We start from the raw sequence: 26,639 nt of genomic DNA on the forward strand, positions 1-26,639 counted from the left end.
GTAGCAGTGACTGGCGTGTGGTGTGTGTAGCAGTGATCGGCGTGTGGTGTGTGTAGCAGTGATCGGCGTGTGGTGTGTGTAGCAGTGATCGGCGTGTGGTGTGTGTAGCAGTGATCGGCGTGTGGTGTGTGTAGCAGTGATCGGCGTGTGGTGTGTGTAGCAGTGATTGGCGTGTGGTGTGTGTAGCAGTGATTGGCGTGTGGTGTGTGTAGCAGTGATTGGCGTGTGGTGTGTGTAGCAGTGATTGGCGTGTGGTGTGTGTAGCAGTGATTGGCGTGTGGTGTGTGTAGCAGTGATTGGCGTGTGGTGTGTGTAGCAGTGATTGGCGTGTGGTGTGTGTAGCAGTGATTGGCGTGTGGTGTGTGTAGCAGTGATTGGCGTGTGGTGTGTGTAGCAGTGATCAGCGTGCGGTGTGTGTAGCAGTCATCAGTGTGTGGTGTGTGTGTAGCAGTGATCAGCGTGTGGTGTGTGTAGCAGTGATCAGCGTGTGGTGTGTGTGTAGCAGTGATCGGCGTGTGGTGTGTGTAGCAGTGATCAGCGTGCGGTGTGTGTAGCAGTCATCAGTGTGTGGTGTGTGTGTAGCAGTGATCAGCGTGTGGTGTGTGTAGCAGTGATCAGCGTGTGGTGTGTGTGGTGTGTGTGTAGCAGTGATTGGCGTGTGGTGTGTGTAGCAGTGATTGGCGTGTGGTGTGTGTAGCAGTGATCAGCGTGTGGTGTGTGTGGTGTGTGTGTAGCAGTGATTGGCGTGTGGTGTGTGTAGCAGTGATTGGCGTGTGGTGTGTGTAGCAGTGATTGGCGTGTGGTGTGTGTGTAGCAGTGATCAGCGTGTGGTGTGTGTAGCAGTGATTGGCGTGTGGTGTGTGTAGCAGTGATCAGCGTGTGGTGTGTGTAGCAGTGATCAGCGTGTGGTGTGTGTAGCAGTGATCGGCGTGTGGTGTGTGTAGCAGTGATCAGCGTGCGGTGTGTGTAGCAGTCATCAGTGTGTGGTGTGTGTGTAGCAGTGATCAGCGTGTGGTGTGTGTAGCAGTGATCAGCGTGTGGTGTGTGTGGTGTGTGTGTAGCAGTGATTGGCGTGTGGTGTGTGTAGCAGTGATTGGCGTGTGGTGTGTGTAGCAGTGATTGGCGTGGTGTGTGTGTAGCAGTGATCAGCGTGTGGTGTGTGTGTAGCAGTGATCAGCGTGTGGTGTGTGTAGCAGTGATCAGCGTGTGGTGTGTGTAGCAGTGATCAGCGTGTGGTGTGTGTAGCAGTGATTGGCGTGTGGTGTGTGTAGCAGTGATCAGCGTGTGGTGTGTGTAGCAGTGATTGGCGTGTGGTGTGTGTAGCAGTGATCGGCGTGCGGTGTGTGTAGCAGTCATAAGTGTGTGGTGTGTGTGTAGCAGTGATCAGCGTGTGGTGTGTGTAGCAGTGATCAGCGTGTGGTGTGTGTGTAGCAGTGATTGGCGTGTGGTGTGTGTAGCAGTGATTGGCGTGTGGTGTGTGTAGCAGTGATCGGCGTGTGGTGTGTGTAGCAGTGATCGGCGTGTGGTGTGTGTAGCAGTGATCGGCGTGTGGTGTGTGTAGCAGTGATCGGCGTGTGGTGTGTGTAGCAGTGATCGGCGTGTGGTGTGTGTAGCAGTGATCGGCGTGTGGTGTGTGTAGCAGTGATCGGCGTGTGGTGTGTGTAGCAGTGATCGGCGTGTGGTGTGTGTAGCAGTGATCGGCGTGTGGTGTGTGTAGTAGTGATCGGCGTGTGGTGTGTGTAGCAGTGATCGGCGTGTGGTGTGTGTACCAGTGATCGGCGTGTGGTGTGTGTAGCAGTGATCGGCGTGTGGTGTGTGTAGCTGTGATCGGCGTGTGGTGTGTGTAGCAGTGATCGGCGTGTGGTGTGTGTAGCAGTGATCGGCGTGTGGTGTGTGTAGCAGTGATCGGCGTGTGGTGTGTGTAGCAGTGATCGGCGTGTGGTGTGTGTAGCAGTGATCGGCGTGTGGTGTGTGTAGCAGTGATCGGCGTGTGGTGTGTGTAGCAGTGATTGGCGTGTGGTGTGTGTAGCAGTGATTGGCGTGTGGTGTGTGTAGCAGTGATTGGCGTGTGGTGTGTGTAGTAGTGATCGGCGTGTGGTGTGTGTAGCAGTGATCGGCGTGCGGTGTGTGTAGCAGTCATCAGTGTGTGGTGTGTGTGTAGCAGTGATCAGCGTGTGGTGTGTGTAGCAGTGATCAGCGTGTGGTGTGTGTGGTGTGTGTGTAGCAGTGATTGGCGTGTGGTGTGTGTAGCAGTGATTGGCGTGTGGTGTGTGTAGCAGTGATTGGCGTGTGGTGTGTGTGTAGCAGTGATCAGCGTGTGGTGTGTGTGTAGCAGTGATCAGCGTGTGGTGTGTGTTGCAGTGATCAGCGTGTGGTGTGTGTAGCAGTGATCAGCGTGTGGTGTGTGTAGCAGTGATCAGCGTGTGGTGTGTGTGTAGCAGTGATTGGCGTGTGGTGTGTGTAGCAGTGATTGGCGTGATCGGCGTGTGGTGTGTGTAGCAGTGATTGGCGTGTGGTGTGTGTAGCAGTGATTGGCGTGTGGTGTGTGTAGCAGTGATTGGCGTGTGGTGTGTGTAGCAGTGATTGGCGTGTGGTGTGTGTAGCAGTGATTGGCGTGTGGTGTGTGTAGCAGTGATTGGAGTGTGGTGTGTGTAGCAGTGATTGGCGTGTGGTGTGTGTAGCAGTGATTGGCGTGTGGTGTGTGTAGCAGTGATTGGTGTGTGGTGTGTGTAGCAGTGATTGGCGTGTGGTGTGTGTAGCAGTGATCGGCGTGTGGTGTGTGTAGCAGTGATCGGCGTGTGGTGTGTGTAGCAGTGATCGGCGTTTGGTGTGTGTAGCAGTGATTGGCGTGTGGTGTGTGTAGCAGTGATTGGCGTGTGGTGTGTGTAGCAGTGATCGGCGTGTGGTGTGTGAAGTAGTGATCGGCGTGTGGTGTGTGTAGCAGTGACTGGCGTGTGGTGTGTGTAGCAGTGATCGGCGTGTGGTGTGTGTAGCAGTGATCGGCGTGTGGTGTGTGTAGCAGTGATCGGCGTGTGGTGTGTGTAGCAGTGATCGGCGTGTGGTGTGTGTAGCAGTGATCGGCGTGTGGTGTGTGTAGCAGTGATTGGCGTGTGGTGTGTGTAGCAGTGATTGGCGTGTGGTGTGTGTAGCAGTGATTGGCGTGTGGTGTGTGTAGCAGTGATTGGCGTGTGGTGTGTGTAGCAGTGATTGGCGTGTGGTGTGTGTAGCAGTGATTGGCGTGTGGTGTGTGTAGCAGTGATTGGCGTGTGGTGTGTGTAGCAGTGATTGGCGTGTGGTGTGTGTAGCAGTGATTGGCGTGTGGTGTGTGTAGCAGTGATCAGCGTGCGGTGTGTGTAGCAGTCATCAGTGTGTGGTGTGTGTGTAGCAGTGATCAGCGTGTGGTGTGTGTAGCAGTGATCAGCGTGTGGTGTGTGTGTAGTAGTGATCGGCGTGTGGTGTGTGTAGCAGTGATCAGCGTGCGGTGTGTGTAGCAGTCATCAGTGTGTGGTGTGTGTGTAGCAGTGATCAGCGTGTGGTGTGTGTAGCAGTGATCAGCGTGTGGTGTGTGTGGTGTGTGTGTAGCAGTGATTGGCGTGTGGTGTGTGTAGCAGTGATTGGCGTGTGGTGTGTGTAGCAGTGATTGGCGTGTGGTGTGTGTGTAGCAGTGATCAGCGTGTGGTGTGTGTGTAGCAGTGATCAGCGTGTGGTGTGTGTTGCAGTGATCAGCGTGTGGTGTGTGTAGCAGTGATCAGCGTGTGGTGTGTGTAGCAGTGATCAGCGTGTGGTGTGTGTGTAGCAGTGATTGGCGTGTGGTGTGTGTAGCAGTGATTGGCGTGATCGGCGTGTGGTGTGTGTAGCAGTGATTGGCGTGTGGTGTGTGTAGCAGTGATTGGCGTGTGGTGTGTGTAGCAGTGATTGGCGTGTGGTGTGTGTAGCAGTGATTGGCGTGTGGTGTGTGTAGCAGTGATTGGCGTGTGGTGTGTGTAGCAGTGATTGGCGTGTGGTGTGTGTAGCAGTGATTGGCGTGTGGTGTGTGTAGCAGTGATCGGCGTGTGGTGTGTGTAGCAGTGATCGGCGTGTGGTGTGTGTAGCAGTGATCAGCGTGTGGTGTGTGTAGCAGTGATCGGCGTGTGGTGTGTGTAGCAGTGATCGGCGTGTGGTGTGTGTAGCAGTGATCGGCGTGTGGTGTGTGTAGCAGTGATTGGCGTGTGGTGTGTGTAGCAGTGATTGGCGTGTGGTGTGTGTAGCAGTGATCGGCGTGTGGTGTGTGTAGCAGTGATCGGCGTGTGGTGTGTGTAGCAGTGATTGGCGTGTGGTGTGTGTAGCAGTGATTGGCGTGTGGTGTGTGTAGCAGTGATTGGCGTGTGGCGTGTGGTGTGTGTAGCAGTGATTGGCGTGTGGTGTGTGTAGCAGTGATTGGCGTGTGGTGTGTGTAGCAGTGATTGGCGTGTGGTGTGTGTAGCAGTGATTGGCGTGTGGTGTGTGTAGCAGTGATTGGCGTGTGGTGTGTGTAGCAGTGATTGGTGTGTGGTGTGTGTAGCAGTGATTGGCGTGTGGTGTGTGTAGCAGTGATTGGTGTGTGGTGTGTGTAGCAGTGATTGGCGTGTGGTGTGTGTAGCAGTGATTGGCGTGTGGCGTGTGGTGTGTGTAGCAGTGATTGGCGTGTGGTGTGTGTAGCAGTGATTGGCGTGTGGTGTGTGTAGCAGTGATTGGCGTGTGGTGTGTGTAGCAGTGATTGGCGTGTGGTGTGTGTAGCAGTGATTGGCATGTGGTGTGTGTAGCAGTGATTGGCGTGTGGTGTGTGTAGCAGTGATTGGCGTGTGGTGTGTGTAGCAGTGATTGGCGTGTGGTGTGTGTAGCAGTGATTGGCGTGTGGTGTGTGTAGTAGTGATCGGCGTGTGGTGTGTGTAGCAGTGATCGGCGTGTGGTGTGTGTAGCAGTGATTGGCGTGTGGTGTGATTGGCGTGTGGTGTGTGTAGCAGTGATCGGCGTGTGGTGTGTGTAGCAGTGATCGGCGTGTGGTGTGTGTAGCAGTGATCGGCGTGTGGTGTGTATTGCAGTGATTGGCGTGTGGTGTGTGTAGCAGTGATTGGCGTGTGGTGTGTGTAGCAGTGATTGGCGTGTGGTGTGTGTAGCAGTGATTGGCGTGTGGTGTGTGTAGCAGTGATTGGCGTGTGGTGTGTGTAGCAGTGATTGGCGTGTGGTGTGTGTAGCAGTGATCGGCGTGTGGTGTGTGTAGCAGTGATCGGCGTGTGGTGTGTGTAGCAGTGATCGGCGTGTGGTGTGTGTAGCAGTGATCGGCGTGTGGTGTGTGTAGCAGTGATCGGCTTGTGGTGTGTGTAGCAGTGATCGGCGTGTGGTGTGTGTAGCAGTGATCGGCGTGTGGTGTGTGTAGCAGTGATCGGCGTGTGGTGTGTGTAGCAGTGATCGGCGTGTGGTGTGTGTAGCAGTGATCGGCGTGTGGTGTGTGTAGCAGTGATCGGCGTGTGGTGTGTGTAGCAATGATTGGCGTGTGGTGTGTGTAGCAGTGATTGGCGTCACCACACAGCCACCACACAGCCACCACACAGCCAGCCCACACAGCCAGCCCACACAGCCACCACACAGCCACCACACAGCCAGCCCACACAGCCACCACACAGCCAGCCCACACAGCCACCATACAGCCACCACACAGCCAGCCCACACAGCCACCACACAGCCACCACACAGCCACCACACAGCCAGCCCACAGCCACCACACAGCCACCACACAGCCAACCCACACAGCCACCACACAGCCACCACACAGCCAGCCCACACAGCCACCACACAGCCACCACACAGCCAGCCCACACAGCCACCACACAGCCAGCCCACACAGCCACCACACAGCCACCACACAGTCACCACACAGCCACCACACAGCCACCACACAGCCAGCCCACACAGCCACCACACAGCCACCACACAGCCACCACACAGCCACCACACAGCCAGCCCACACAGCCACCACACAACCACCACACAGCCAGCCCACACAGCCAGCCCACACAGCCAGCCCACACAGTCCAGTCTGCTCCGCTGCACAAGATGGTGCCTCAGTATCCTCACTGCACAAGATTGGGCCTCAGCATTCTCACTGCACAAGATGGCGCCTCAGCATCCTCACTGCACAAGATGGCGCATCAGCATCCTCACTGCACAAGATGGCGCCTCAGCATCCTCACTGCACAAGATGGCGCCTCAGCATCCTCACTGCACAAGATGGCGCCTCAGCATCCTCACTGCACAAGATGGTGCCTCAGCATCCTCACTGCACAAAATGGCGCCTCAGCATCCTCACTGCACAAGATGGTGCCTCAGCATCCTCACTGCACAAAATGGTGCCTCAGCATCCTCACTGCACAAGATGGTGCCTCAGCATCCTCACTGCACAAAATGGCGCCTCAGCATCCTCACTGCACAAGATGGTGCCTCAGCATCCTCACTGCACAAAATGGCGCCTCAGCATCCTCACTGCACAAGATGGTGCCTCAACATCCTCACTGCGCATGTCAGAAATCTCTGACCTTGCGCATGTGCAATGGAGGACAGGGGGGGCAGCCATGGAAGATACTGCAAACTCAGCCAGCCTGTCAGGAATCAGCTTGGGATCGGCCATTACCCACCTCCATGCCGGTGTCCTTGGGCGTAGGTGTTCAGTCACTGGCAGTGGAGGTGAGTGGTGACTGAGTCTTCTCCCCTGGGTCTGCTAGGGCTTTCGTGCAATATAATCATCCCACTTAGGGCTGTAACTATGTAACCGGAATGTACCAACATGGCCGCCCAATACATAGCACCCCTTCCCGGCACCTGACAAGTCACCGTACACTAGTGTAGAGCTCGGTATCAGACCATCAGCTGCTGCCTCTGTATATATGGGATGCAATCAGGAAATCCCGACAGCCGGCTTCCCGACTGCTTTATCCCGGTGTGGGATTTCCAGCACTGTCGGGCTTCCGCTGCCGGGATCTCTGCTTCTGTCGGCCTGCCACGCCCGGGATTCGAACTGCCGGCCAGAGGGATGACGGTATTTCATACCAATTCCGTATATATATATATATATATATATAATTATATATATATATATATATACATACATACATATATATAGAATTATATATATAGCCTGTCCCTATACTCATTCGTGTCACTGCTCCTCAGCAGGTTCTTCTGTCAGTGTGACACGTCCAGCGCCCCCTCACCCACAATGCTCTGTCTCACTCCTCCATGGCGTGCCTATATTCTGTGTGCAGCTGTGGGTGTATCTGCTTGCGTGATGTTATATAACAGTGTCAGCGGCTGTGACGGGGGGGGTACCAGATTATAACTTGCCTTCGGGCATCTGGGATAAATTTATGCCACCAAGCCTCAGTGATGTCACTAATGAGTTGATGTATTTTCGGAATTACTGGATGAACCTAGAAATATGCTGCCTCACCTACAGTATGTGCCTCATGCCTCATGAAGTACTTTAGTGATGTGACTGGTTTTTACAGGAATGAATTGATAGGAAATACCTTCCATGGTTTCTTTGTTTCGCCAATGGTTATAATTGGAATGAAAGAACCAGTGTACACCAAGATACATCCTTGGGTATAGATTTATTCCCCTCATTAATATATTTGTATCCCTCAGTGTGTACATATAGATGCATTGCGGGTGTGCACTATAGCTATCTAAGGCGCTATATAATATATTTATATAATAACCTTTGCCGCGGCTCCTGCAATTCCAGAGGCTAAAATAGATCCCGGAGTCTGCAGACCATGGAATCAGTAACCAGGGCTGGTAAGTATAGCGCTGTGGGGTGCTGCAAAGTCACATTAAAATCTGCCTACATTCCGCTGAATTTATAGACAACACTCTGTATACTTGTTATTTATCTGGGACGGTTGTTTTATGGAGATATTGGGACTGTTTCATATTTGTACACAGACCGGATGATTTACGTACAAATCCAATTGTTCTGGGTCTCCTCAGGTGCAGATTCCATTCTCTGCATGTTCAGAATGGGTCCTGTGTGATCGCTCACAGTCCCCCATACCTTTTGGGGGGCTATGCAGGGCCAGCGACCAGGAACATTCTACATAACGGCCCCATTCTGTAGATGCGCCGAGCAGAGGGCCTGCGATGGTGGAGATAGTTACAAGTCTGGGAAGAGAGCTGAGGACCTCATTCAGAGTCGGTCATAGCGGCCGCACGGTCGTACAGGCTACGACCGCAAAATCCGATCGTACGGCAGGACGATCGTAAACAAAGTGACGCCCATTCGTTAGCACTGCACCTCCTCTAGCTACCGGCTGATCTGATCGAACGACCGAGATAATCGTAGTCAGGCGCTGTCAGGCGCTATATGCTAATTATGTTCTGATGTTTGCGGCCGTATGTGCTGTTTTGATGGTCACGTGTCATGTTTACATGGACTATCGATCAGCTTGTTATTCGCTTTTTATCAATTATCTAATTAAGTGTTTAACTCTTGCTGTTCTTTTTTTCCACTTTTTTTTCATGTGTCAATAAACTTTATTGTTTTTTTCATGGGTGTTTTCTCCGTTCTCTTTTTTTTTCTAAATTTCCAAAACAAAGTAATATTTATTAACTGTGAATGTACTGTTGCTAATTGTGTTAACTTTAAAAATGCATGTGCATTTTCCGTTAGGATCATTTGCACTCTTATGTTTGCAATTGCACACTGCGTGTTTTATCCAATCAAATCTGACCTTATTTTTTGGGTCACATGCTTAAAGGATTGGCCAATAGTGTATTTTTTTAGGAAACTGAGTAAATATTTTAGCCAATCATATTTATTTTATCCCATGTATATTTCATGTTTTCTGTAAAATCGGCCATTGCTATCATGAGAGCCGCGGCCTTTACCCGTTGTGAATTGATGATCCTGGTTCAGATCATGGACAGGCGGATTATGACCGCCCAGCCTCCTATTTCAAACCGCATAAAGCGGGCGGCCTATGCGGAGGTGAGGCGAGCCCTTCGAAGTGCGGGATACAGGTGCAGTATAGCGCAACTAGAGAGGCGGTGGTCAGATCTGCGCCACCGGGCGCCTGTCCTTTTGCGGAATTTGCAGGCGCGACTACGCAGACATAAGTATGCATTTGTATAAATGTTATAATTAGTGGACTGTTAAAAATGTATGTTCCTTTTCCAATTCTTTTAGTCCATGTAAAAAACCCTCCTGTATGTTGTCCCTATTGTCCTGAATGTGTAAAGTGAACTTGTATTGTGTAGCCGAAATAGAAAACTAAACTTTTTTTTTTTAATATCTTTAAATTTTAGAAACACAGCGGAGACAGAGAAGGGCCCGCCGCTTTGGAGGAAATGCAGGTCCCAACCTGCAGCCCTCACCCTCACCTTCTCCATCCGCTCAACCCAGCCCTCCCTCCCCACCACCATACTCCCCCAGTAACCCTCCCTCCCTCTTCCAATCCTCCCCGAGTATTCCTCCCTCCCCTGCCCACTCATCCCAAATATCCACTCCTGTGCCCGAGTCCTCATCCCAAATATCCCCTCCCCTTGATGTTTGCCACTCTATTTCCCCTCCCACCATTCCCCCAACTCCAAATTACTCCCCATATCCAGCACCATCTCCTGCACCATCTACATCGGGGGTTTTGCTACAACGCTCTGATGGTTTGTGCTTTGTAATATTTTTTTTTTGGTGTTGTTGTTATCCATGTTTTTTTAAACATTTTTGGGCGTTGTTTTTTTTTTTTATTTCAGTATGGGTGTAAAAATCACTGCGCAGTAATGCTGTTATTCAATATTTCGTGCTTATGTTTTGTGCCTGGGCCTTTTTTTTTTTCGGGGAGCCCAAAAATGTATGCCTTTTGGGTTTTACAAAATGCTTTTTTATTGGTGTAAAAAAGATTACATTTGGATTAGTATTTTGTATTTAAATAAAACATGTCACAGAAATTGGGAAGGTGATAGGAGCCAGACTACCCTTGTTAATGTTGTGTACACTGTGTTTAAAATGTACTAAGATGTAACTTCATTAGGAAAAGTTATGTTTGAAATAGCAAACAAACACATTGTATTTTTGGATTATCATGAACATTCTAGAAGTGAATACATGCATTGTGTTTTAAGGATATGGCCATCATGACTTAAGAATACACCTCCCATTTTTTTTAACAACATCATAGCGGTTTTTTGCTTATGCCACATAGTTAGGGTTTCCAATTGTTTTTACACCATAAAAGTATCAAGATATTAATAATGTTGTGTGGATGAAACTTTCAAACACACCCTAACATCATTGTGTTTTCCCACTTTTTGGGACATTGACTAATGTTTAATGTTCAAATGTTGGTCATTTTTAAGAAGTTTTTAACCTACAAATACATGTTTCTGTCCACAGATCTAACCCACATCATGGTGCAAATTAGGGAGGAGCTGAGAAGAACAAGTGGCCATGTATTGGAGGCCTACTGCTGCCTCCAGCGTATTGTGGGGAGTTTGGAGCATTTATAGTTTTTTTTTTTATCTTTGTACATTAAAAAATGTATTATATTACAGTAAAGTTTTTGTTGCCAAAACATTTTTCCTCCTTTATTTTCAAAATTAAAGGGTGTAATTCAACATTTCAAACACTTTGTGAACAAAGCTTGGTGCCTTTCCATAGTGTAACAAATTAAAAAAAATTTTTGGAAACCTTAAGAACATTTACATGTTTAACAGTTTTGTTTGGGTGTGGCCTACATTATCCACCTCAAAATGGCTTTCCTAAAAAAAACATATTTTTTTTGGAAAATATTTTATTAACTAACAAACATGTTGCAAACATGCTTTTACTCGTAAAAAGCATTTCATCACAGAATCACACATAAAAAATGTCCACAGGGTTTTTCCAAATAAAATATCTGGCTTACTCAGACATAAACAACAATAGTAAAAATCAAACAGAAAATTTTGATGAAAAAATACAAATTAATAAAAGAAAAGGCAATTTAACTAAACATGTTTGGGTATAGGGGGTCAAAATTTGTTAGTTGTCCAAAAACAGTACAGGGTATTGTCAATGGGTTCCATTAGTTTTGCAGTTTTGGAAAGTGTTTTGATTTTGGTGGAAGAAAAAGAAAACAAAAAATTAGGTACACCTTAAAATACATTTGCTCTAAGTGTAAAAAATAAACTAAATGTAAAAATTATTACCTAAAAAATCGAGAAACAACAGATTTGCGTCTGGCCACCTCGATAGCATCAAAACACCTTCCTCCGGGGGGCCATCCTCTGGCAAGGCATCCTCTGGCTGCATGGGTACTCGACTCCTTATTGCAATGCTGTGTAAAATCCCACACAGGACCACAATGCGAGAAACCATATCCGGCGAGTACATGAGGGCACCACCAGAGTGATGTAGACACTGGAACCGGCCCTTTAAAAGGCCGATACAGTGCTCCACCACCTGCCTGGTGGCAGTTAACGCGGCATTATATAGAGTTTGGGGCCCTGGTCTGGGATTCAAATATGGAGTCAGCAGCCAGGGCGTGCAAGGATATCCACTGTCACCTGATGGAAATGGAACACTAAAAGATACATAAATTGACCATGAAAACATGTTTACACTATTACTATAGCTACATCCTTGAATTATGCTTACCAAGAAGCCACGCGTCACCAGCTTGCAGTGTGCTTAATTTTGGCCAAATCCCTGAATGCTGAATCACATACGCATCATGGCTGCAGCCTGGAAATTTGGCATTCAGGGAGAGGATCTGGAGGGAGGCATCACATAGCACCATTACATTTAGCGAATGGAAATGTTTACGGTTCCTATATATTTGTTCCCTGCATGCAGGGGCTGAAGTGCTTTGTGAGTGCCATCCACTACCCCTATGACATGTGGAAAGCCTGCAATCTCAAAAAACTTCCGCTTTACCACATCAAGGGCTTCCGTATCCAAAGGCATAGTAATAAAATGTGCTATATGATTAAAGAATGCATCTAGCACATGCCTCAGGATCAGTGAAAATTAGGGCTGGGAGAGTCCACCCACCAGCCCCACAGTGGTTTGGAAGGACCCTCAGGCACAGAAATGTAACACTGCCAACAACTGTGTAAGTGGTGAGATTGCTGTTTGAATGTGAATCTGACTTTCTAGATCATTCTTTATTATTGAAAGAGTGTCTAGGATAATATTTGGAGGCAGGCGATAAGTGGTTACAACCACGTCATCAGGCATTCCAAAATGGGTGACACGTGTTCTATATATCTTGGCCCTTGCACGCCTCCTATGCCTACACCCAGGAGGAGGCTGAGGAAGGTTGGTGAGGGGCAACATGGCCATTATTAGCTAGCCCACATTGCACTGTAAATTTTAAAAAACAAAAAATAAAGTTTTTGAGAATGATTTTTGAATATTTGCCCCAAAATACTTAGCTCTGTAATAATGGTGCATATTCTTACAGGGTCGGGCAGTGCCATCTTCAGGAATCCCTACAGGTGTATTTGGTGTACGTTTTTTTGGGGGGGAAGAAAAAGAAAGTAATATTATATTTTGAAAAAAACACTATTACTACTATTATTGTTAAAACAAACCTTAACTTTTAAAATGTCCAAAATTAAATTTTTAAAACTTTATTATTGTTTTTTCTAAATATTCAAAAACTGCATTATTAAATGTTAAAAAAAACTGCAAAAAACACTTCATAATTAAAATAAACAAACTTTTAGGTTTGTATAAATAGACACTTACCTGATTCAAGTACAAAATGGACTGTTAAACACCTTAAAAATTAAAAAAAAAAACATGAATACATTTTTTAGAATAATGTACGTTTTTTGGGTTTATATAACAAAATAAAATAAAAAAAATTTGCAGTAGGCTGACACACTTACTGGAGTCTTCAAATAACATTGGATTTTTGATCCTCAAAAAACATGGCTACCCAAACACACCAAGTAATTAGAAATAAAAAACCAACAACCCAATCAAAAAAAACCCACCACCCAAAATAAAATAAAAAATAAAAAACCACCATCCAAAATAAAATAAAAAATAAAAAAACACCACCCAAACCAAAAAATAAACAAAATAAAACACCCAAAAAGTATGAAAGAAAAAACAACTACCCAAAAAATTTTTTTTAAAAACACCCCCCAAAAAAAACCCACTCAAACAACACACAAAAGCACCACACAAACAACACACAAAAGCACCACTCAAACAACTCCAAACAATGTAACCACTAGCAATCCCTTCCTACACCACAAATCACTCCCACTACAACCCAAGGGAACATTTGGCTTTGCCTTAAATAAGGAAAAAAAACCACAATTATTGAATCATGCAGGCAAGGTGTGCATTGTACTTAGGCAAATAGGGATGCACGGGTAACCAATCCAGGGATGCGCTCACATCTAGCCCAACCCACGCAGTGATTACAGAATGCAGGCAAGGTGTGCATTGTACTCGGGCAACTAGGGATGCACGGGTAACCAATCCAGGGATGCGCTCACATATATAAAAAAGTCTGCACAAGCAGTATTCTTCATGCTCTCTCACATGTTTGAAAAATTTCAAGCGAGGAGCATGGTGAGCAGAGGCCAACTGAGGCAGGTAAGTGCGAATCACATTTTGAAAAAAAACAAAGAACAGTTCATATTTCCAAAATTCAACTTTTTTTATTTTATCTAATTTTAAAAATGTTGTAGGTGCTGGGAATCCAATTCCACCAATAGAGGAGGAGGAGGCGGGCCAAAGCAGGCCAAGAAACCCTCCATTTTCACGGATCGAGCTTGAGACATTGGTGACCATGACAATGGATAACCTTGTCCATGCCCCAAGAAATATGGGGGCTGAAGCCAAAGACAGGATTTGGGAGGAGATATTCAGGGCTGTTAATGCTGTGGGAACAACCCACAGAACCATGAAAATCATTAAAAAATTGTAAGAAAATGATATTGTGAGTCAAAAGCGAGATCCTATTTTAAAAAACTAACCCTTAAAAAATGCTAAATCACATTGACAGCTGGACGGATTTCAAATACCAGTTGAAGAGGAAGCTGCGGGGACAGGTGGTGGTCCCATCCCTGAGGAGCTGGCCTTGATGAGGTTGGAGACGTTGGCTCAGGGATGTGTGATGGAAGAGGAGATAGTCGGCGTGTCCACTATGGACACTGACATGGCCGACTTCAACGCTCCACATGTGCAAGGAGGTAAAAAAATTTTGGAAGGCAAAAAGTATAAAGCTCAAACGTGTATGCGTTTTTTTTAATGTAAAAAATACTAATGTTTTTTTTTTTATAACTCCAGACTCAGAGGAGGTAGTGCCTGCTCCTGAGGTCAGGTTTGGGTCCAGCACAGATGGAGACTCTGCAGGGGAGGATCCAAGTACTCCATCTGGGGACCCTGTGGAGTCTACTCCAGGGCAACCATCAGACCGAGCAGTGCCTCTCCTCACCAGGTTGGTCTCCCAAACTCAGGAGAACAGATGTGTTCTTCTGAGGATGGAGACCACTCTGGTGAGAGTGGCGGTGGCCCTGGAGACCATTGCTGGGGCCCTAGATCATTTGGCCAATACCCAGGAGCAGGCAAACCCACCTGCCATGATGGAGCGAGACTCCCTTCCTCCCAGGACCACCACCTCTGGCAGCCCAAAAGAAACTCCCGCAAGTATGGAGAGCCCTATGCCTAGGCCAGAGGAAATCCCATCTACCTCTGGCCAGGCCAGTCGGCGTGTTACACGCCAGTCGGCTGTCCGTAGCTTACCTCTTCCTCCAAGCTGGCCCAAATGACAAAAGTAGCCCTGGATATCTCCTCCCTCACCTGTTGATTAGTCCCCATATTTCTTGTCACCAATGTCTCAAGCTTTTTTTTTTTTTTTTTAAATGTATTTATTCTGAATTTTTTTTTTTTATTTAAATTATATGCAAATGTAGCACTAACAATTGTTAGTTAAATTGTGCTGAAAGGCGAATTACAAAAAAATAAAAAAAAATTAATCCAAAATGTCTACATTTCACTATATCAATGTATAAAAGGTTTAAAAAGTATGTTATCTGAAAAGGCTGCTACGTAAAACACAATGCTAGATGTTTAAAAAACTGTTTAAAAAAAAAGCACAAATAAACATTTGTGTTAGGAATTCCCTAATGCATACGCAAGTGAAATGAGTTTCAAGGTAATTAGCAGTGTTAATAGTTACAATGCACCAATCTTAGCTGCTTGGTTTGTGTGGTTCCAATTAGAAACATCGCAAGTAACATCGAATTTACGATTGTACTGTTGTGGCTTACGGACGCTTCTTGCCTACCTTAGCCAGGAGGATCATCCTGTTCATTAGTGACGTTGTCATGCATCCGCAATTCTTGGTCATACGAAGCAGATAATTTATGCACTCCCCTAAAACGCCTGGAAACGCTGAAGAACGCCTCCGTTTGCAGACCACCACCCCCGTATACTCCCACAAACTGACTTTCCTGTCAATCAACTTTGGGGCAGAGCAGCAACCTCCCTCTCTCCCTGCATGGTGTGTCACTGCGGCTGTTATACAGTGTGCAGGGCTCTGGGGCTGAGCAGTATCCTCCCCCTCTCCCTGCATGGTGTGTCACTGCGGCTGTTATACAGTGTGCAGGGCTCTGGGGCTGAGCAGCATCCTCCCTCTCTCCCTGCATGGTGTGTCACTGCGGCTGTTATACAGTGTACAGGGCACTAGGGCTGAGCAGCATCCTCCCTCTCTCCCTGCATGGTGTGTCACTGCGGCTGTTATACAGTGTGCAGGGCTCTGGGGCAGAGCAGCATCCTCCCTCTCTCCCTGCATGGTGTGTCACTGCGGCTGTTATACAGTGTGCAGGGCTCTGGGGCTGAGCAGCATCCTCCCTCTCTCCCTGCATGGTGTGTCACTGCGGCTGTTATACAGTGTGCAGGGCTCTGGGGCTGAGCAGCATCCTCCCTCTCTCCCTGCATGGTGTGTCACTGCAGCTGTTATACAGTGTGCAGGGCTCTGGGGCAGAGCAGCATCCTCCCTCTCTCACTGCATGGTGTGTCACTGCGGCTGTTATACAGTGTGCAGGGCTCTGGGGCTGAGCAGCATCCTCCCTCTCTCACTGCATGGTGTGTCACTGCGGCTGTTATACAGTGTGCAGGGCTCTGGGGCAGAGCAGCATCCTCCCTCTCTCCCTGCATGGTGTGTCACTGCGGCTGTTATACAGTGTGCAGGGCTCTGGGGCTGAGCAGCATCCTCCCTCTCTCCCTGCATGGTGTGTCACTGCAGCTGCTATACAGTGTGCAGGGCTCTGGGGCTGAGCAGCATCCTCCCTCTCTCCCTGCATGGTGTGTCACTGCGGCTGTTATACAGTGTGCAGTGCTCTGGGGCAGAGCAGCATCCTCCCTCTCTCCCTGCATGGTGTGTCACTGCGGCTGTTATACAGTGTGCAGGGCTCTGGGGCTGAGCAGCATCCTCCCTCTCTCCCTGCATGGTGTGTCACTGCGGCTGTTATACAGTGTGCAGGGCTCTGGGGCTGAGCAGCATCCTCCCTCTCTCCCTGCATGGAGTGTCACTGTGTATGTTATACAGTGTGCAGGGCTCTGAGGCTGAGCAGCATCCTCCCTCTCTCCCTGCATGGTGTGTCACTGTGGATGTTATACAGTGTGCAGGGCTCTGAGGCTGAGCAGCATCCTCCCTCTCTCCGTGCATGGTGTGTCACTGCGGCTGTAATACAGTGTGCAGGGCTCTGGGGCTGAGCAGCATCCTCCCTCTCTCACTGCATGGTGTGTCACTGCGGCTGTTATACAGTGTGCAGGGCTCTGGGGCTGAGCAGCATCCTCCCTCTCTCCCTGCATGGTGTGTCACTGCGGCTGTTATACAGTGTGCAGGGCTCTGGTGCTGAGCAGCATCCTCCCTCTCTCCCTGCATGGTGTGTCACTGCAGCTGCTATATAGTGTGCAGGGCTCTGGGGCTGAGCAGCATCCTCCCTCTCTCCCCGCATGGTGTGTCACTGCAGCTGTTATACAGTGTGCAGGGCTCTGGGGCTGAGCAGCATCCTCCCTCTCTCCCTGCATGGTGTGTCACTGTGGATGTTATACAGTGTGCAGGGCTCTGAGGCTGAGCAGCATCCCCCCTCTCTCCCAGCATGGTGTGTCACTGTGGATGTTATACAGTGTGCAGGGCTCTGAGGCTGAGCAGCATCCTCCCTCTCTCCGTGCATGGTGTGTCTCTGCGGCTGTAATACAGTGTGCAGGGCTCTGGGGCTGAGCAGCATCCTCCCTCTCTCCCTGCATGGTGTGTCACTGCGGCTGTTATACAGTGTGCAGGGCTCTGGGGCTGAGCAGCATCCTCCCTCTCTCCCTGCATGGTGTGTCACTGCGGCTGTTATACAGTGTGCAGGGCTCTGGGGCTGCGCAGTATCCTCCCTCTCTCCCTGCATGGTGTGTCACTGCGGCTGTTATACAGTGTGCAGGGCTCCGGGGCTGAGCAGCATCCTCCCGCTCTCCCTGCATGGTGTGTCACTGCGGCTGTTATACAGTGTGCAGGTCTCTGGGGCTGAGCAGCATCCTCCCTCTCTCCCTGCATGGTGTGTCACTGCGGCTGTTATACAGTGTGCAGGGCTCTGGGGCAGAGCAGCATCCTCCCTCTCTCCCTGCATGGTGTGTCACTGCGGCTGTTATACAGTGTTCAGGGCTCTGGGGCAGAATAGCAGCATTATCCCTCTCTCCGTGCATGGTGTGTCACTGCGGCTGTTATACAGTGTGCAGGGCTCTGAGGCTGAGCAGCATCCTCCCTCTCTCCCTGCATGGTGTGTCACTGCAGCTGTTATACAGTGTGCAGGGCTCTGGGGCTGAGAAGCATCCTCCCTCTCTCCCTGCATGGTGTGTCACTGCGGCTGTTATACAGTGTGCAGGGCTCTGGGGCTGAGCAGCATCCTCACCCACTCCCTGCATGGTGTGTCACTGCAGCTGTTATACAGTGTGCAGGGCTCTGGGGCTGAGCAGCATCCTCCCTCTCTCCCTGCATGGTGTGTCACTGCAGCTGTTATACAGTGTGCAGGGCTCTGGGGCTGAGCAGCATCCTCCCTTTCACCCTGCATGGTGTGTCACTGCGGCTGTTATACAGTGTGCAGGGCTCTGGGGCTGAGCAGCATCCTCCCTCTCTCCCTGCATGGTGTGTCACTGCGGCTGTTATACAGTGTGCAGGGCTCTGGGGCTGAGAAGTATCTTCCCTCTCTCCCTGCATGGTGTGTCACTGCGGCTATTATACAGTGTGCAGGGCTCTGGGGCTGAGCAGCATCCTCCCTCTCTCCCTGCATGGTGTGTCACTGCGGCTGTTATACAGTGTGCATGGCTCTGGGGCAGAGCAGCAGCATCCTCCCTCTCTCCCTGCATGGTTTGTCACTGCGGCTGTTATACAGTGCGCAGGGCTCTGGGGCTGAGCAGCATCCTCCCTCTCTCTGTGCATGGTGTGTCAATGTGGCTATTATACAGTGTGCAGGGCTCTGGGGCAGAGCAGCAGTATCCTCCCTCTCTCCTTGCATAGTGTGTCACTGCGGCTGTTATACAGTGTACAGGGCTCTGGGGCTGACCAGCATCCTCCCTCTCTCCCTGCATGGTTGCAACTGCGGCTGTTATACAGTATGCAGGGCTCTGGGGCTGAGCAGCATCCTCCCTCTCTCCCTGCATGGTGTGTCACTGCGGCTGTTATACAGTGTACAGGGCTCCGGGGCAGAGCAGCATCCTCCCTCTCTCCCTGCATGGTGTGTCACTGCGGCTGTTATACAGTGTGCAGGTCTCTGGGGCTGAGCACCATCCTCCCTCTCTCCCTGCATGGTGTGTCACTGTGGCTGTTATACAGTGTGCAGGTCTCTGGGGCTGAGCAGCATCCTCCCTCTCTCCCTGCATGGTGTGTCACTGCGGCTGTTATACAGTGTGCAGGGCTCTGTGGCAGAGCAGCATCCTCCCTCTCTCCCTGCATGGTGTGTCACTGCGGCTGTTATACAGTGTTCAGGGCTCTGGGGCAGAGTAGCAGCATTATCCCTCTCTCCGTGCATGGTGTGTCACTGCGGCTGTTATACAGTGTGCAGGGCTCTGAGGCTGAGCAGCATCCTCCCTCTCTCCCTGCATGGTGTGTCACTGCAGCTGTTATACAGTGTGCAGGGCTCTGGGGCTGAGCAGCATCCTCCCTCTCTCCCTGCATGGTGTGTCACTGCGGCTGTTATACAGTGTGCAGGGCTCTGGGGCTGAGCAGCATCCTCACCCACTCCCTGCATGGTGTGTCACTGCGGCTGTTATACAGTGTGCAGGGCTCTGGGGCTGAGCAGCATCCTCCCTCTCTCCCTGCATGGTGTGTCACTGCGGCTGTTATACAGTGTGCAGGGCTCTGGGGCTGAGCAGCATCCTCCCTTTCACCCTGCATGGTGTGTCACTGCGGCTGTTATACAGTGTGCAGGGCTCTGGGGCTGAGCAGCATCCTCCCTCTCTCCCTGCATGGTGTGTCACTGCGGCTGTTATACAGTGTGCAGGGCTCTGGGGCTGAGAAGTATCTTCCCTCTCTCACTGCATGGTGTGTCACTGCGGCTATTATACAGTGTGCAGGGCTCTGGGGCTGAGCAGCATCCTCCCTCTCTCCCTGCATGGTGTGTCACTGCGGCTGTTATACAGTGTGCAGGGCTCTGGGGCAGAGCAGCAGCATCCTCCCTCTCTCCCTGCATGGTGTGTCACTGCGGCTGTTATACAGTGTGCAGGGCTCTGGGGCTGAGAAGTATCTTCCCTCTCTCCCTGCATGGTGTGTCACTGCGGCTATTATACAGTGTGCAGGGCTCTGGGGCTGAGCAGCATCCTCCCTCTCTCCCTGCATGGTGTGTCACTGCGGCTGTTATACAGTGTGCTGGGCTCTGGGGCTGAGCAGCATCCTCCCTCTCTCTGTGCATGGTGTGTCACTGCGGCTATTATACAGTGTGCAGGGCTCTGGGGCAGAGCAGCAGCATCCTCCCTCTCTCCCTGCATGGTTTGTCACTGCGGCTGTTATACAGTGTGCAGGGCTCTGGGGCTGAGCAGCATCCTCCCTCTCTCTGTGCATGGTGTGTCACTGCGGCTGTTATACAGTGTACAGGGCTCTGGGGCTGAGCAGCATCCTCCCTCTCTCCCTGCATGGTTGTCACTGCGGCTGTTATACAGTGTGCAGGGCTCTGGGGCTGAGCAGCATCCTCACCCACTCCCTGCATGGTGTGTCACTGCGGCTGTTATACAGTGTGCAGGGCTCTGGGGCTGAGCAGCATCCTCCCTCTCTCCCTGCATGGTGTGTCACTGCGGCTGTTATACAGTGTGCAGGGCTCTGGGGCTGAGCAGCATCCTCCCTTTCACCCTGCATGGTGTGTCACTGCGGCTGTTATACAGTGTGCAGGGCTCTGGGGCTGAGCAGCATCCTCCCTCTCTCCCTGCATGGTGTGTCACTGCGGCTGTTATACAGTGTGCAGGGCTCTGGGGCTGAGAAGTATCTTCCCTCTCTCCCTGCATGGTGTGTCACTTCGGCTATTATACAGTGTGCAGGGCTCTGGGGCTGAGCAGCATCCTCCCTCTCTCCCTGCATGGTGTGTCACTGCGGCTGTTATACAGTGTGCTGGGCTCTGGGGCTGAGCAGCATCCTCCCTCTCTCTGTGCATTGTGTGTCACTGCGGCTATTATACAGTGTGCAGGGCTCTGGGGCAGAGCAGCAGCATCCTCCCTCTCTCCCTGCATGGTGTGTCACTGCGGCTGTTATACAGTGTGCTGGGCTCTGGGGCTGAGCAGCATCCTCCCTCTCTCTGTGCATGGTGTGTCACTGTGGCTATTATACAGTGTGCAGGGCTCTGGGGCAGAGCAGCAGCATCCTCCCTCTCTCCCTGCATGGTTTGTCACTGCGGCTGTTATACAGTGTGCAGGGCTCTGGGGCTGAGCAGCATCCTCCCTCTCTCTGTGCATGGTGTGTCACTGCGGCTGTTATACAGTGTACAGGGCTCTGGGGCTGAGCAGCATCCTCCCTCTCTCCCTGCATGGTTGTCACTGCGGCTGTTATACAGTATGCAGGGCTCTGGGGCAGAGCAGCATCCTCCCTCTCTCCCTGCATGGTGTGTCACTGCCGCTGTTATACAGTGTTCAGGGCTCTGGGGCAGAGTAGCAGCATTATCCCTCTCTCCGTGCATGGTGTGTCACTGCGGCTGTTATACAGTGTGCAGGGCTCTGAGGCTGAGCAGCATCCTCCCTCTCTCCCTGCATGGTGTGTCACTGCAGCTGTTATACAGTGTGCAGGGCTCTGGGGCTGAGCAGCATCCTCCCTCTCTCCCTGCATGGTGTGTCACTGCGGCTGTTATACAGTGTGCAGGGCTCTGGGGCTGAGAAGTATCTTCCCTCTCTCACTGCATGGTGTGTCACTGCGGCTATTATACAGTGTGCAGGGCTCTGGGGCTGAGCAGCATCCTCCCTCTCTCCCTGCATGGTGTGTCACTGCGGCTGTTATACAGTGTGCAGGGCTCTGGGGCAGAGCAGCAGCATCCTCCCTCTCTCCCTGCATGGTGTGTCACTGCGGCTGTTATACAGTGTGCAGGGCTCTGGGGCTGAGAAGTATCTTCCCTCTCTCCCTGCATGGTGTGTCACTGCGGCTATTATACAGTGTGCAGGGCTCTGGGGCTGAGCAGCATCCTCCCTCTCTCCCTGCATGGTGTGTCACTGCGGCTGTTATACAGTGTGCTGGGCTCTGGGGCTGAGCAGCATCCTCCCTCTCTCTGTGCATGGTGTGTCACTGCGGCTATTATACAGTGTGCAGGGCTCTGGGGCAGAGCAGCAGCATCCTCCCTCTCTCCCTGCATGGTTTGTCACTGCGGCTGTTATACAGTGTGCAGGGCTCTGGGGCTGAGCAGCATCCTCCCTCTCTCTGTGCATGGTGTGTCACTGCGGCTGTTATACAGTGTACAGGGCTCTGGGGCTGAGCAGCATCCTCCCTCTCTCCCTGCATGGTTGTCACTGCGGCTGTTATACAGTGTGCAGGGCTCTGGGGCTGAGCAGCATCCTCACCCACTCCCTGCATGGTGTGTCACTGCGGCTGTTATACAGTGTGCAGGGCTCTGGGGCTGAGCAGCATCCTCCCTCTCTCCCTGCATGGTGTGTCACTGCGGCTGTTATACAGTGTGCAGGGCTCTGGGGCTGAGCAGCATCCTCCCTTTCACCCTGCATGGTGTGTCACTGCGGCTGTTATACAGTGTGCAGGGCTCTGGGGCTGAGCAGCATCCTCCCTCTCTCCCTGCATGGTGTGTCACTGCGGCTGTTATACAGTGTGCAGGGCTCTGGGGCTGAGAAGTATCTTCCCTCTCTCCCTGCATGGTGTGTCACTTCGGCTATTATACAGTGTGCAGGGCTCTGGGGCTGAGCAGCATCCTCCCTCTCTCCCTGCATGGTGTGTCACTGCGGCTGTTATACAGTGTGCTGGGCTCTGGGGCTGAGCAGCATCCTCCCTCTCTCTGTGCATGGTGTGTCACTGCGGCTATTATACAGTGTGCAGGGCTCTGGGGCTGAGCAGCAGCATCCTCCCTCTCTCCCTGCATGGTGTGTCACTGCGGCTGTTATACAGTGTGCTGGGCTCTGGGGCTGAGCAGCATCCTCCCTCTCTCTGTGCATGGTGTGTCACTGTGGCTATTATACAGTGTGCAGGGCTCTGGGGCAGAGCAGCAGCATCCTCCCTCTCTCCCTGCATGGTTTGTCACTGCGGCTGTTATACAGTGTGCAGGGCTCTGGGGCTGAGCAGCATCCTCCCTCTCTCTGTGCATGGTGTGTCACTGCGGCTGTTATACAGTGTACAGGGCTCTGGGGCTGAGCAGCATCCTCCCTCTCTCCCTGCATGGTTGTCACTGCGGCTGTTATACAGTATGCAGGGCTCTGGGGCAGAGCAGCATCCTCCCTCTCTCCCTGCATGGTGTGTCACTGCCGCTGTTATACAGTGTTCAGGGCTCTGGGGCAGAGTAGCAGCATTATCCCTCTCTCCGTGCATGGTGTGTCACTGCGGCTGTTATACAGTGTGCAGGGCTCTGAGGCTGAGCAGCATCCTCCCTCTCTCCCTGCATGGTGTGTCACTGCAGCTGTTATACAGTGTGCAGGGCTCTGGGGCTGAGCAGCATCCTCCCTCTCTCCCTGCATGGTGTGTCACTGCGGCTGTTATACAGTGTGCAGGGCTCTGGGGCTGAGCAGCATCCTCCCTCTCTCCCTGCATGGTGTGTCACTGCGGCTGTTATACAGTGTGCAGGGCTCTGGGGCTGAGCAGCATCCTCACCCACTCCCTGCATGGTGTGTCACTGCAGCTGTTGTACAGTGTGCAGGGCTCTTGGGCTGAGCAGCATCCTCCCTCTCTCCCTGCATGGTGTGTCACTGCAGCTGTTATACAGTGTGCAGGGCTCTGGGGCTGAGAAGTATCTTCCCTCTCTCCCTGCTTGGTGTGTCACTGCGGCTATTATACAGTGTGCAGGGCTCTGGGGCTGAGAAGCATCCTCCCTCTCTCCCTGCATGGTGTGTCACTGCGGCTGTTATACAGTGTGCATGGCTCTGGGGCTGAGCAGCATCCTCCCTCTGTCCCTGCATGGTGTGTCACTGCGGCTGTTATACAGTGTGCAGGGCTCTGGGGCTGAGCAGCATCCTCCCTCTGTCCCTGCATGGTGTGTCACTGCGGCTGTTATACAGTGTGCAGGGCTCTGGGGCTGAGCAGCAACCTCCCTCTCTCCCTGCATGGTGTGTCACTGCGGCTGTTATACAGTGTGCAGGGCTCTGGGGCTGAGCAGCATCCTCCATCTCTCCCTGCATGGTGTGTCACTGCGGCTGTTATACAGAGTACAGGGCTCTGGGGCTGAGCAGCATCCTCCCTCTCTCCCTGCATGGTGTGTCACTGCGGCTGTTATACAGTGTGCAGGGCTCTGGGGCTGAGCAGCATCCTCCATCTCTCCCTGCATGGTGTGTCACTGCGGCTGTTATACAGAGTGCAGGGCTCTGGGGCTGAGCAGCATCCTCCCTCTCTCCCTGCATGGTATGTAACTGCGCCTGTTATTCAGTGTGCATGGCTCTGGGGCTGAGCAGCATCCTCCCTCTCTCCTTGCATGGTGTGTCACTGCGGCTGTTATACAGTGTGCAGGGCTCTGTGGCTGAGCAGCATCCTCCCTCTCTCCCTGCATGGTGTGTCACTGCGGCTGTTATACAGTGTGCAGGGCTCTGGGGCTGAGCAGCATCCCCCCTCTCTCCCTGCATGGTGTGTCACTGCGGCTGTTATACAGTGCGCACGGCTCTGGGGCTGAGCAGTATCCTCCCTCTCTCCCTGCATCGTGTGTCACTGCGGCTGTTATACAGTGTGCAGGGCTCTGGGGCTGAGCAGAATCCTCCCTCTCTCCCTGCATGGTGTCACTGCGGCTGTTATACAGTGTGCAGGGCTCTGGGGCTGAGCAGCATCCTCCCTCTCTCCCTGCATGGTGTGTCACTGCGGCTGTTATACAGTGTGCAGGGCTCTGGGGCTGAGCAGCATCCTCCCTCTCTCCCTGCATGGTGTGTCACTGCAGCTGTTATACAGTGTGCATGGCTCTAAGGCTGAGCAGCATCCTCCCTCTCTCCCTGCATGGTGTGTCACTGCGGCTGTTATACAGTGTGCAGGGCTCTGGGGCTGAACAGCATCCTCCCTCTCTCCCTGCATTGTGTGTCACTGCGGCTGTTATACAGTGTGCAGGGCTCTGGGGCTGAGCAGCATCCTCCCTCTCTCCTTGCATGGTGTGTCACTGTGGCTGTTATACAGTGTGCAGGGCTCTGGGGCTGAGCAGCATCCTCCCTCTCTCACTGCATTGTGTCACTGTGGCTGTTATACAGTGTGCAGGGCTCTGGGGCTGAGCAGCATCCTCCCTCTCTCACTGCATTGTGTCACTGCGGCTGTTATATAGTGTGCAGGGCTCTGGGGCTGAGCAGCATCCTCCCTCTCTCCCTGCATGGTGTGTCACTGCGGCTGTTATACAGTGTGCAGGGCTCTGGGGCTGAGCAGCTTCCTCCCTCTCTCCCTGCATGGTGTGTCACTGCGGCTGTTATACAGAGTGCAGGGCTCTGGGGCTGAGTAGCATCCTCCCTCTCTCCCTGCATGGTATGTAACTGCGCCTGTTATTCAGTGTGCATGGCTCTGGGGCTGAGCAGCATCCTCCCTCTCTCCTTGCATGGTGTGTCACTGCGGCTGTTATACAGTGTGCAGGGCTCTGGGGCTGAGCAGCATCCTCCCTCTCTCCCTGCATATTGTGTCACTGCGGCTGTTATACAGTGTGCAGGGCTCTGGGGCTGAGCAGTATCCTCCCTCTCTCCCTGCATGTTGTGTCACTGCGGCTGTTATACAGTGTGCAGGGCTCTGTGGCTGAGCAGCATCCTCCCTCTCTCCCTGCATGGTGTGTCACTGCGGCTGTTATACAGTGTGCAGGGCTCTGGGGCTGAGCAGCATCCTCCCTCTCTCCCTGCATGGTGTGTCACTGCGGCTGTTATACAGTGCGCACGGCTCTGGGGCTGAGCAGTATCCTCCCTCTCTCCCTGCATCGTGTGTCACTGCGGCTGTTATACAGCGTGCAGGGCTCTGGGGCTGAGCAGAATCCTCCCTCTCTCCCTGCATGCTGTCACTGCGGCTGTTATACAGTGTGCAGGGCTCTGGGGCTGAGCAGCTTCCTCCCTCTCTCCCTGCATGGTGTGTCACTGCGGCTGTTATACAGTGTGCAGGGCTCTGGGGCTGAGCAGCATCCTCCCTCTCTCCCTGCATGGTGTGTCACTGCAGCTGTTATACAGTGTGCATGGCTCTGAGGCTGAGCAGCATCATCCCTCTCTCCCTGCATGGTGTGTCACTGCGGCTGTTATACAGTGTGCAGGGCTCTGGGGCTGACCAGCATCCTCCCTCTCTCCCTGCATGGTGTGTCACTGCGGCTGTTATACAGTGTGCAGGGCTCTGGGGCTGAGCAGCATCCTCCCTCTCTCCTTGCATGGTGTGTCACTGCGGCTGTTATACAGTGTGCAGGGCTCTGGGGCTGAGCAGCATCCTCCCTCTCTCACTGCATGGTGTCACTGTGGCTGTTATACAGTGTGCAGGGCTCTGGGGCTGAGCAGCATCCTCCCTCTCTCTGTGCATGGTGTGTCACTGTGGCTATTATACAGTGTGCAGGGCTCTGGGGCAGAGCAGCAGCATCCTCCCTCTCTCCCTGCATGGTTTGTCACTGCGGCTGTTATACAGTGTGCAAGGCTCTGGGGCTGAGCAGCATCCTCCCTCTCTCTGTGCATGGTGTGTCACTGCAGCTGTTATACAGTGTACAGGTCTCTGGGGCTGAGCAGCATCCTCCCTCTCTCCCTGCATGGTTGTCACTGCGGCTGTTATACAGTATGCAGGGCTCTGGGGCTGAGCAGCATCCTCCCTCTCTCTGTGCATGGTGTGTCACTGCGGCTGTTATACAGTGTACAGGGCTCTGGGGCTGAGCAGTATGCTCCCTCTCTCCCTGCATGGTGTGTCACTGTGGCTGTTATACAGTGTGCAGGGCTCTGGGGCTGAGCAGCATCCTCCCTCTCTCCCTGCATGGTATGTCACTGCGGCTGTTATACAGTGTACAGGGCCCTGGGGCTGAGAAGTATCCTCCCTCTCTCCCTGCAT

This window comes from Taudactylus pleione, unplaced genomic scaffold (assembly GCF_031769625.1).
Source record: "Taudactylus pleione unplaced genomic scaffold, aTauple2 ptg000770l, whole genome shotgun sequence".
NCBI lineage: Eukaryota > Metazoa > Chordata > Amphibia > Anura > Myobatrachidae > Taudactylus > Taudactylus pleione.